The sequence below is a fragment of the Crocodylus porosus genome, unplaced genomic scaffold (genome assembly GCF_001723895.1).
Source record: "Crocodylus porosus isolate Cpor-Errol unplaced genomic scaffold, CroPor_comp1, whole genome shotgun sequence".
Taxonomy (NCBI): domain Eukaryota; kingdom Metazoa; phylum Chordata; order Crocodylia; family Crocodylidae; genus Crocodylus; species Crocodylus porosus.
Window position 1 is genome coordinate 39379251 of NW_017728906.1, and position 11202 is coordinate 39390452.

At 44.5% G+C, this 11202-nt stretch overlaps 1 long non-coding RNA gene across 1 annotated transcript in view; it reads right to left on the minus strand.

The window, feature by feature from the left end:
- Positions 1–8324, minus strand: part of LOC109305819 — an 18593-nt gene extending 10269 nt beyond the window's left edge. The window contains exon 1 of the long non-coding RNA XR_002099727.1: positions 8258–8324. This is a non-coding gene — a long non-coding RNA (uncharacterized LOC109305819). The remainder of the gene's footprint in view (positions 1–8257) is intronic.
- Positions 8325–11202: the final 2878 nt, after the last annotated feature.

The window sequence follows — 11202 nt, forward strand, 5'->3', positions numbered from 1 at the left end:
TATAAACTCACTAGGGGGGACCAGAAGGGTTTGGGAGAGATCTTGTTTCCCCAAGCGCCCCCTGGCATTCCTTCCATAACAAGGAATAACGGCCACAAGTTGTTGGAGAGTAGGTTTAGATTAGACATCCGCAAGAACTGCTTCACAGTCAGGGCAGCTAGGATCTGGAACCAACTTCCAAGAGAAGTGGTGCTGGCTCCTACCCTGGGGGTCTCTAAGAGGAGGCTTGATGCCTACCTAGCTGGGATCATTTGAGCCCAGTTTTTCTCCTGCCCTGACAGGGGGTCGGACTTGAAGATCTAATAGGTCCCTTCCGAGCCTACTTCTGTGATTCTATGATTCTATGAAATGCAAGTTCCTGCTCATGGGGACACACCTGACAGGGTTGAGTTGACTCACTACCTCACAAGCAGCTCTTAGGCCCAGATTTCTAAATTCATTTAGATGCCCAGCTCCCAAGAAGTCACCACTAAAAGCTTTTAAAATCTGATCCTGGTCTTGCAGGATCAGGTGGATCATGGTTGTGGCTACTGAAGGCTGTTGTTAGGTGTCACATTTTAGAAAATACTGCCTCACACTGAAAAAAAATGTAGCAAGTGCCACACTCCCTTATTGCCCATATAATCATTGGTATATGGGCAATCAGGTGGCTAGATTCAAAAGTTCCCATTTCACGTGACATTCAAGGGCAAGATAGGGTCCAGATAAAAAGCATCAGCTCTGTAGCTGTAGTAAGGATTCAGAATGGACAGGAAACCAAAAGGGGTCTAGACCCATCTCTCTCACTGTGTACAGCTCTCACCAGTGGCCTCAGACGTCAGTCAGTAACTAGCATATGTGCTCATTTTGAATTAAAGAGGAAAATAAACATGAAATAGTTCACTAACTGGAGCATGGCTGGAACAAGGGAACAAAGTACACTGTGGTTACAAGCCAGTGTTTTATGTAAAATAACTACTTTCCAGGGCATACAGGCATTTTGTTCTGGTACAAAACTACCTGAAAGCAAACTGGCCATACATTTAAGAATTCATATCAGAAATAATAACCCATCTTTGGGCACAAATCTACAGGACTATATTACTGTGAGTCTGCACAGAAAAAACCTTCCCACACAGTTACTTTGTGCTGTTGGCTGTAAATGCAGCTTTCTTATCTCTTTACTGCCTTCTGATTACCAAATCACCCTGTTTAGCCACAGAACTTTTTTTTATGCTAAAGCTCTTTAACTGACATAAGAGTGCAGTACACTGTTGGGACACAAAATGAAGAACCAGGCTTGTGGAATGGCTTGAATTTGGACCAACTCCCACTTGCTTTCCTCACATGATTCATTCCATTGGTTTTGATGGGAGCTGGGAGGATATGATTTGTTCCAACGGTGTACTGTAAATAGGCAAGCATTTATGAAGCATGTTTTAATTCTCCTAGAATTGCTTTGTAGTTTTGGGAAAAAATTAGTGAGCTTCACTAGGAAAAATAGCAAAAAATTGTGTTTCACAAACCAAGGGTTGACAACGTTTTAACAACAGCAAGCTGTTACTTGCCATCTGGCTGCTGCTAAGGGCTGCTGATCCCCACTCACCAGGCAATCCCCCAACTCCCCAACAGCTGATCATCCTTGGGACACACTTCCAAGAGATGGAACTGGTAAGGAGGTGGTGTCTGAATGTCCGGTGTCTCTGGCCCCCTCATCAGCCTCATGTCCCACTTACCAGGTGTAGGAGCCCTCTGACGTCCCCTCCTGAAGCCACTGCTCACCCCTGTCACCAAGTGCTGCCAATTTCTGCCACTGGCATTAGTAAGCAGCAATAAATTTGGAGTCAAGAAAGACTGTGACTATAGTAGGGGGCCTACATTAACCCTCTGGCTGCTGCCTGCTGGCTGCGCTGACAGGTTGCCTCTAAAGCAGTAGCATATCCCATGGGGGAGGTGGAGGGGCATGAGGCCCATGGGCTTCAAGGGACTTTGCTGTGGGTTGGATCATTCATCATGGGATGGAATCAATCTTTTTGCTAGCCAGGTCTGGTCCATGGGTTGTAGGCTGCCACAGAGAAGTAAATTCAAGAGACCTCATGAGTTCCTTGTTCATATGAGGTTTGAACCAAAGCTCATTTATGCCAGTGGAAAGATTTATTTTGCCCAGTGGGCACTAGATGATAGATGTGGAAATGAAGGCTGCTCCCTCAACAGCAGTTACAAAGACTACCCACCATGTTAGAATTACCATGGACCTATCGTGGACTGGCATGGATAGACAATGGACTTGAGAGCCAGTGTATGAGTATGTCTCCATGATTGTATTCTGTACATGGCCTACTGAAGTTCAAGGCTAGGAGAGTTTAGCAAGAGATCTAGAAAAACAAATCTACAGCAGTATAAAGAGAGCCCCATGAGCCCTAGCATGATAGAGGGAGGCTTTTTCATTCCAGGTTTAGACCATCATCTCCCATCTACCTAGGGAGTGTCTATGTTGCCAAGTCAAATGACATGTGCTTCATTGGTCGTGTTCAGTCTGGTCACTGTTAAGTGTTAGTGGAAAGCCCTTCTGAAGGTGTGTATTTGTTCATACCTGTGAGAGAAGTGATCACATTCACACTACCCACGAAGCCTGGCTGCACAATGACCTTGCCTGCTAGTATGACTGACCTGGCCCAGTGTGAACCTGTGAGCTGAAAGACCTAATGATGGTATGAAAAGTTGAAACCAGGAGAATCTGCCAAATCAGCAGTTTGTGTACTCTCCACTCTGCACCCCTCCCCCCCATATTTGGTACATGCCACCAATCATTTGATGCTAAGTCAACCAGTACACCAAATATATTGAACCTAATCACACATCCACTGATTTCCGATTATACTTATTCAATAAGATTATCATACTGTGGTACCTACTGTACTTTTTCCATTTTGTTATCACACATTTCTGACAATTCTCAAAGAAGTATCAGTCCACTTAGATAATCCTTGGTGGGTTTTTTTAAAGAGTACATTTCTTGAGATTTCAGTTAGGCAGCAAAACTCTGCTAAAGAATGAACCAAGTGGGCATACCTGTGTCTTTTGTGACTGTTGCTAATAATGGCAAACCCAAAGACAGTGAAGATCATGCTGGTGGGCAGAGGAAGCATTTTGGAAAGTCTGAAGCCAGACTGCAATTCTTTGGCTGAGTGAACATGCCCATAATAGATCAAGTCAGGCCATAGTTTAGGAATGTGCCTGCAACCCTTATGGACATTATGTTCTCATAGATCAGCACTGAAGAATAATGCTTCTTACCACCTCCCATTGTTAAGGAGACTGTCTTCTCCAGGTAGATAATGATAGTGACAATGACCTGGCTTTGGTTATATACACTTCCAGCACTCCCCGTCAGGACTACAGTAAAGCTCTACTGACTAGCATGAAGTCATCAGGCCTTAGGAATAGCCAGCAAGCACAAAACACTGAAGCACCACTCCTCAGCAACACAACTTGCCAAAACCACATCACACATGCCTGCCTTTCTCTATTCCTCGTCCAACTGAACTTTGAACAAAAGCTCAAAGTCTTGCTCCTTATCTTCAAAGCACTCAATGGCCTGGGCTCAACATATCTAAATTATCGCCGAAAGCTCTGAACCGAGGATTAACTCACCTTCATTGGGCTCCTTTGGCACTTTTCTCCATAATGATAATGCACAAAGTTTCATAGAGACCAGCTTAGCATGATCTTCCACAGAAATTTAGGACTATCCTAAGCTTCACCAACTTCTAGTCCTGGTGTGTGGCAGACTACTTCAGCCTTGACTCCTCTAGCAAAATCACACATCAGTAGGCACACAGTGAAGCTACCAAATCAAAACACTGAACTGCACATGCAGGTCCCTGGAGAAGAAAAAATGAACACTACCCATTACATAATGGGAAGATACTCAGCTACCATGACAAAGAAAGATAATATAAAAACCTACATACAATTTAATTAAGTAGAGTGACCACTGAAGTAAAAAGGGTCTTTCCTATAACGCCAGTTAATATTAGCTCAGATCACAGAAACAGGTTTTCTGGAAAGTTCCTTTTCCAAGGTGGGGCCCAGTAGGGAAATGGGAGTGAGCTATATTAAAAATACTTGTTGGGAGACACTTTATATGTGTAGATGTGCATATAAATTTGTGTATATCGATATAAATTGACTTTTGCTAAAACACTTTCTGGTAGCATTATTCAAAGATCAGACAAAGAGTAAAAGAAAATAAACTGTAACTCTGATAGGGCACATCACAACCTTTGAGAAACATTAGGTCCTACAGTTACAATGTATATTTACAGAATCAAAACTGATAACTTCCTAGGCATTAATGGAAACAGGATGAGAGCAATAGCAGGCCTGTTATCCATATAAATGCAAAACACTATGATAATGATTCCAAAGCAGCAGCTGAACCCTCCTATTTCCTTTGATGAATAAATAACTCTGCTTCCTCTTGATTCTCCGAACAAATATTTGGCTATGAAACCCCTCCGTTTCCTTGCAAGAGATGAAGAAGAGTCTAGGTATTTCCCAGTTGCGTATATCCCCCAGTTATAAAACTGGCACACATTAAGGAAACATTTCCTCTTGCATCAGCTAAAACTTCACACAATGGCTCAGCTGGATTCTCAGCTGGTGTTAATCAAATTGAAAATACTTACCTTAGCTCAGGGGATGTCACGGTGCCCCATTTCCAGGTAGGGAAATGTGAATCCATGGAGATCTATCAGCAGTACCAACAGTGGGAGTTACAGTCTAAACACGCCTCAGGTGTTTTCCATGTGGCCCCATTGATTGTCAAATAGTGATAATTCTTCACTGATCACTCTCATTCCCTCTGTAACCCTACTCCCAGCAGGGCAGCACTGCAGAAAAATCTTATATGCTCGACCAATAAAAACTCAGTAGTAGAGAATTACAGGCCTGTTTTTTTCTCAATGGCTATTGAGACTAATCCTAGTACTGTTCAAAGTAACAAACAATCATCTAACAAAAATCGGAGTAGCTCATCGTAATTCCTATTTTTAAGCTAGCAAATTTTTCAGTATTGTGCCAGGAAGTTGTCCAGCTTTCTGATCTCAGTATTCATATTGTAAAAAGTTGTTGCAATTGAACAAGGACAATACTATCTCATAATATCCAGCATTACTAGGTTACAGATGAGCAATTTTCTTTTCAGTCCCTCTCAGTGTCACACAGAGATTGATAGACTCTACTTTATGAATAGCAAAGACAGGATGCTGTGCAGTTTTTAGTCATTTGCGGATTAAACTCTTCTCTGCACAGTAGCAGGTTTTACAGTTAACAGTCTCCCAGGAGGAAAACACAATGGAGGAAGCATTTCCTGCTTTGGGCTGCTGACATCTGGAGTTGAAAAAGGACTTCTCAGGTGATGAAGGGTAGCTATTTTAGGTAAGGTTTGTGAATGGAGGACTTTATTTACTTGTTACGTCATCTGTTTTGATGATCATCATAACGAGGTTACAGTGATACAGCAAATAAAGACCAAGGGAGCAAAGTGACTCAGGTTAGCTTTTGTGCTCCAGACGGTACATGCAGGAATCCTTGCTGGCTCCCATCATTTTAAAATAGGAGCAACTAGGTGTGGCTGGTGAACTCAGACTGGTGGGGCGGGTGGGGTGGCACATGGGAGCAGTGGTGGGTGTGTAGCCGGCAGGGAGTGGGGGGAGGGGTTTGCAGCCTCCCTGCTCTGGAGTGCCCAGTCAGCGGCAAATCCCCTCCCTCCACCGGCTCCTGGCCGGCTGCAAACCCCACCCCGCTCCTGGCCGGCTGCAAACCACCCCCACTGCTGTGTGATGCTCCACCCACCCCACCAGTCTGAGTTCACCAGCTGCGCCTGGGAGCAACTATGCATACGTTGACTGTCAGTTTTCTTTCTGATATAAGGACTGAGAGTATGGGTGGGCAAGGGCACAATGCACAAGATATAATATCACAGGTCAGGGGTTGAGTCAGTCCATGGAAACTTTGACAACCAGAAAGTTTGCCTTAAGTTGAAATAGATGAAGTTGTTTGTTCAGTGGAGTTAGTACCTTATACAGAGTGAGGATTTAAGCAGGCCATAAATAAAGGAATTGAACTAGGTGAGATGAGAAAAGAATATGAATATGTCCATAGATGACTCAGGAGGCCAGCTCAAAATCTGCATGTTTGTCTCCAGATGTGGCAAATAGTAGTTCCTGGTGATGTCAGATCACAGCTCTTTCTCTTTGTCTCTATCAGCTATCCTCCTCCATAGTGAGTCGAGTTTGCTTCAAAAGATTGATGCCTTGTCATACATCTTGGTGCCATTGGGGCAATCTGGTGCTTGAGTCTCTCAGGTACTTATGTTAAGGTCACATTTCTTCAGACTGCTGTTCAAGATATATCTGCATCTCTTCTATTGCCCATTGTTAAGAGTACTGACCATCATTTGGGACCCATTTGTCAGGCATCCTTATGACACATCCTATCCAATGGAGCTGGTGCTATGTAAATCTAGCTTCAATGGCTTTCATTCTTCTCTCCTTCCAACTAATATGGAGGATGTCTAAAGACATCACTGATGGTAACATTGTAAACCCTTCAGGTGTTTTCAGTATGTTCCCCAAATTTCATACCCATACAAAAGGGCAGGGATGAAAACAGTCTGGTAAATGAGAAGTTTAATTTGGATTATCAAAGGCATGGTTTCAAAGATGATTTTGATGATAAAGAGATTCCTGTCCATGTGATACTGGAAGCTGACTCCAGATAGAAGCCTATCAGAATAAGGTATGGAATAGCTGTGATCTAGACAGAAAAGAGTGTTGGTATAATCACCCATCTTTACTTGACTCCAGCCTAATAGTGAAGGGCTCCATTTCTGAGTCATTGCTTGGGATATTTGCTGCATGTCACTGCAAAGAAATCTGATAATTGTAACAAATTTTGGTGGGCATCTAAATCTCATTAGCATCTTCCATAGGAGTTCTCTGTTGATCGAATCAAAGGGCGTAGTCAAGTCATGGAAGGAAGAGGTTCAATACTGTGTGCTTGAAAGACCCTGCTAAAAGTGATTATCTCTAGTAGTGCCTCAGCAAGAAACTCTCCAACCTCCCTGATGATTTTAATATCATTGGTCACTGGGTCAAGAAAGGCATCCATGAGGCATGCAAAAATCTCTAGGCTTCTCCACAAAGAAGTATCAGGAGTGGTTCTATGAAAATGATAGAGAAATTCAAACAGAAAAAGGAGATACTTCAAAGCTTGGCAGAATTACATCAGTTCCAAACAGAAGCAAGAAACTTATCACCATATTAAAGTTGAGACCCAGAGAAAAATTTGAGAGTGAAAGACCAAGCGGTGGAAGGACAAAGCAAAAGAGACTCAAGTCTGTGGACAGCCATAATGTAGTTTCTTCAGGTTAATCAAAGCTATCTATGGAGCAAGTACACAAAGAGGTCCAGCCCTGTGAGGTCCAAAGTTAGAATAAAACTCTTTAAAGACAGTGTCACCATCAATGCATAGTGGAAAGAGCACTTTCAAGAACTCCTGAACTAAGATTCTAAAGCTGAAGACAATACCATTGAAGCCATTTCACAGCGCACCATTAAGGGCTACCCACCAATTTAACAAGAAACCTAGAAAGCAATTAAGCAGTTGAAGAACAACACAGCACATAGTCCTGATAGAGTACCAGTGAAATTTATAAGCCAGGTGGAAAAAAAATCTGTAACCAACCACACAACATGATAATGAAAATCTGGAAACATAAACAGATTGCCAGTGACTTAAGAGATGCCTGAATTATTACCATATTCAAGAAAGGAGATGGATCAGATTGCAGAAATTATTGTGGTATTACATGTCTATTGATAGCTGGGAAGATCCTCACCTGCATTCTCCTCAACAGATTCACTTCCCTTACTGAGGTGTTTCTGCCCAGGTCCCAGTATGGTATCAGACTACTCAGAGATACAACAGATCACCAGCAATCCCTCACAATCAAGGAGGATTGTTTTCCATAATTGCCTTATCTGTGGATCTGAAGATAGCTGACAAGACCAAACTCAGATTGACAGGTTCTATTGCAACTCAGGCACGTTTCCATGAGGGGTGGATGGCTCCATGTTTTTTATTTGGTCCACAACATGCTGTTTCTGCCACTCCCACTTTTCCATCTCCTTTTGTCATCATGAGGTTTCAGAGTACTGAGATCCTTGCAGCAGACTCTTCCTCCATTTGGGGTAATCTTGGGTGATAATACCCCATGAGTTGATATCAACGTTGCATTTTTTCAAGTTGGCCTTGAGGATGTCTTTGAAGTGCTTTCTCTGCCCTCCATTTCATCAGATGCCTTGACTGAGCTGGGAGAATAAAACTTGCTTCAGGAGTTTGGAGCTGGAGATCCAGATGATGTGGCCAGATCAGTAAAGTTGATGTTGGATGATCATCACCTCAATATTCATGGTTTGCTTGTGAAAGGATGATAACGTTGGTGCACTTATCTTCCCACTGGATTTGAAGGGTCTTCTGCAGGCAATATTGATGGTACTTCTCAAGCAACTTGAGGTGTCTCCTATACATCATCCAGGTCTCAGCTCCATATAGTAAAGTAGGGATCAGGACTGCTTGATAAACCATGAGCTTGGTTTTGAATCTGATGTTGTGATCTTCAAACATTGGTTTCCTCAGGTGTCTGAAGGCTGCACTTGATGTCGCCCATTTGACTTGGTGATGGATTTCTTTGTCGATGTCAGCCTTCTGCAAGAGATGGCTTCCAAAGTAAGGGAAACTAAGTGTTCTCCAGAGTCTCACCAAATATCTGAATTACCGGAGCCAGGAACTGCTCATTAAGAATTTGTTGAGGGAGAACCTTCTTAGTCTTCTGTAAAGTGTGAGTCGCTGTAACAAGTGGGTGTCCTGGGGACGGGCAAACCACCTGCCTACCTTTCCTGCCACCTCTCCTTCTTGTGTCCCATGCCTTGCAGATTTTTCTCCAGCTGGCTAGCACTGGGACCCAACCTCTGGAGTCTCATACAGGACTCCCATTCCCCACCGGAGCTCATGGCTCCAGCACTCTTATGCTGGGTGCTTTTTAATTCATACTTTGGGCTCCAAGCCCATACTCTGGGCCTATGAGCCCCACCCCAGGCCTCCAAGCCTGCGCATTGGGCCTATAAGCCCTCACACTGAGATCAGGGCTCCAAACCCATCCCTCTGCCCCCCTTGGCTACCCCCTTATCCCTTGGCCTGGGAGCTTCCTTCATAGTGCCACAAGGCTCAGGACCCCAGCCCCCTAAAGCTTTACTCCCAGCTCTCTATTGCAGGCTCAGAATTCTCACTATGAGTCTGGGTGCTGCCTCAGGTCCCTCCAGCCGACCTGGGCCTGCTTCAGATTCACAGCGAGTCTGGGCTCCTCCTGCTTAGTGCTGGGACTCACCACAGATGGATGCAGTCCACGCCTAGTGCCGGGAAGATCAGTGCTACTGCTGGCCCCAGGCAGCAGCACCCGCCTTCTGTCATCTGGCAAGCAGATTGGGGGCCCACAGCCCCGGGAGGACTCCGACACAGCCCCTGCAGCCCTCCCGGGGGTGTGGGTGGGCTCCTGATCTGCACGCAGGATTACAGGAGGCAGGTGCTGCCGTCTGGGGCCAGTGGCAGCACCGATCTTTCTGGTGCCAGTCCCACCCGGCAGCACCTGCCTCCTCTCATCCGGCAGGCAGATAAGGGGCTTGACTGAATTCCCAGGAAGGCTGCGGGGGGCTGTGCCAGAGTCTTCCTGGGGCTGCAGGTCCCTGATCTGCCTGCCAGATGACAGACTGGCACTGGGCAGAGCCCACACTTAGGGCCAGAAGATTGGTGCTGCCACTAGCTCTAGGTGGCAGCAACAACCTCCTGTCATCTGGCAGGCAGATCGGAAGCCCGCACTCCCAGGACTCCAGCACAGCCCCAGCAGCCCTCCCAGGTCAAAGAAGGCCCAAGAGAGAGGTTTATGTTCCCAGAATTTTCCCTGCAGCTGGTAAGTGGTGTGTATCTTGTCAGTTGTGCCTCTTGATGCCCTAAACCCACACTGAGATTCTGAAGGAGATCTTCAGCCAGTGGGAGGACAGGGTTCAGTAGGGTTCTTGCAACGATCTTTCCTGTGGTGGACAGCAAGGTGATCCCTCTGTAATTTCCACAGTCAGACCTGTCTCTCTTCTTGAAGACTGATCATGATGACCCTGAGGACATCTGTGATTTCCTCATCCGTCTAGCTCCTTAAGGTGAGGGCATGGAGCTGTGACAAGCTCCTATCCCCCCCACTTGAAGATTTTAGCCAGGATTCCATCTGCTCCAGATGCCTTGCTGTTCTTCAGCTGCTTAATGGCTTTCCTCACCTCATCAAGGGTTGGAGGGATTCTGAGATTGTCTCAGACTGCGTCTTGGGGGATGGAATTGAGAGCACTCTTGTCAACAATAGAGATAAGACTCAGAGATACAGCAGTTATGATCTTTGTTGCTAGACAGCTGCAGGGGAAGTGCAATGAGCAACACCAAGATCTTTACATGTTTGATATAATAAGGCACTTACTTGTAGTATAATATAATATTCACCCACAAGATACCCTGGTGAGTTGTTTAGTTTTGGAAAGTGCGTGTTCTTTGATAAACATAGTAGACAAAGAAAGAACTCAAGCTTGGCAGAAGCCTGTTTGTCGGTCTGTAGTTATGACAGTTTCTTTAAAAAGTGCCTCTTGTCTAAACTTGATTCAACATAATATAGCATCCATAGATTTAATCAACAGGAAAGGAAACACAATTGAAATGGAATTGCTTTCAAGATGCACTGCAGCCTCATCTGACTGTTGCCTCCTGGGATATGTCATCTAACTACAAAAGGAGTCTGACAAAGGAAAGTGAGAGCTTAGGTTTACACTACAGCTCAGTTGAAGAAAATGTAGTTTGATGTTAAGCTGGCTTGAAATGAAATGTTTTGCCATTTGCTAATGGAACATTTTTGGAACATGTGTTTAAGGAAAGACAAGGTATTTCAACATTTTATCATAATTTGTGACAAAAAATAGAGGCTAAAACAAGAACCTGCATTCAATGAGATGGAAATCGTAGTTGGTTGGAAGGTTGGAAAAAGAATGCAAATACCAGGATCTTTTGCTCAGTCAATCAATTGTTCTAAGTGATATTTAACCTAGGCTGTATCCATTTTTTCCC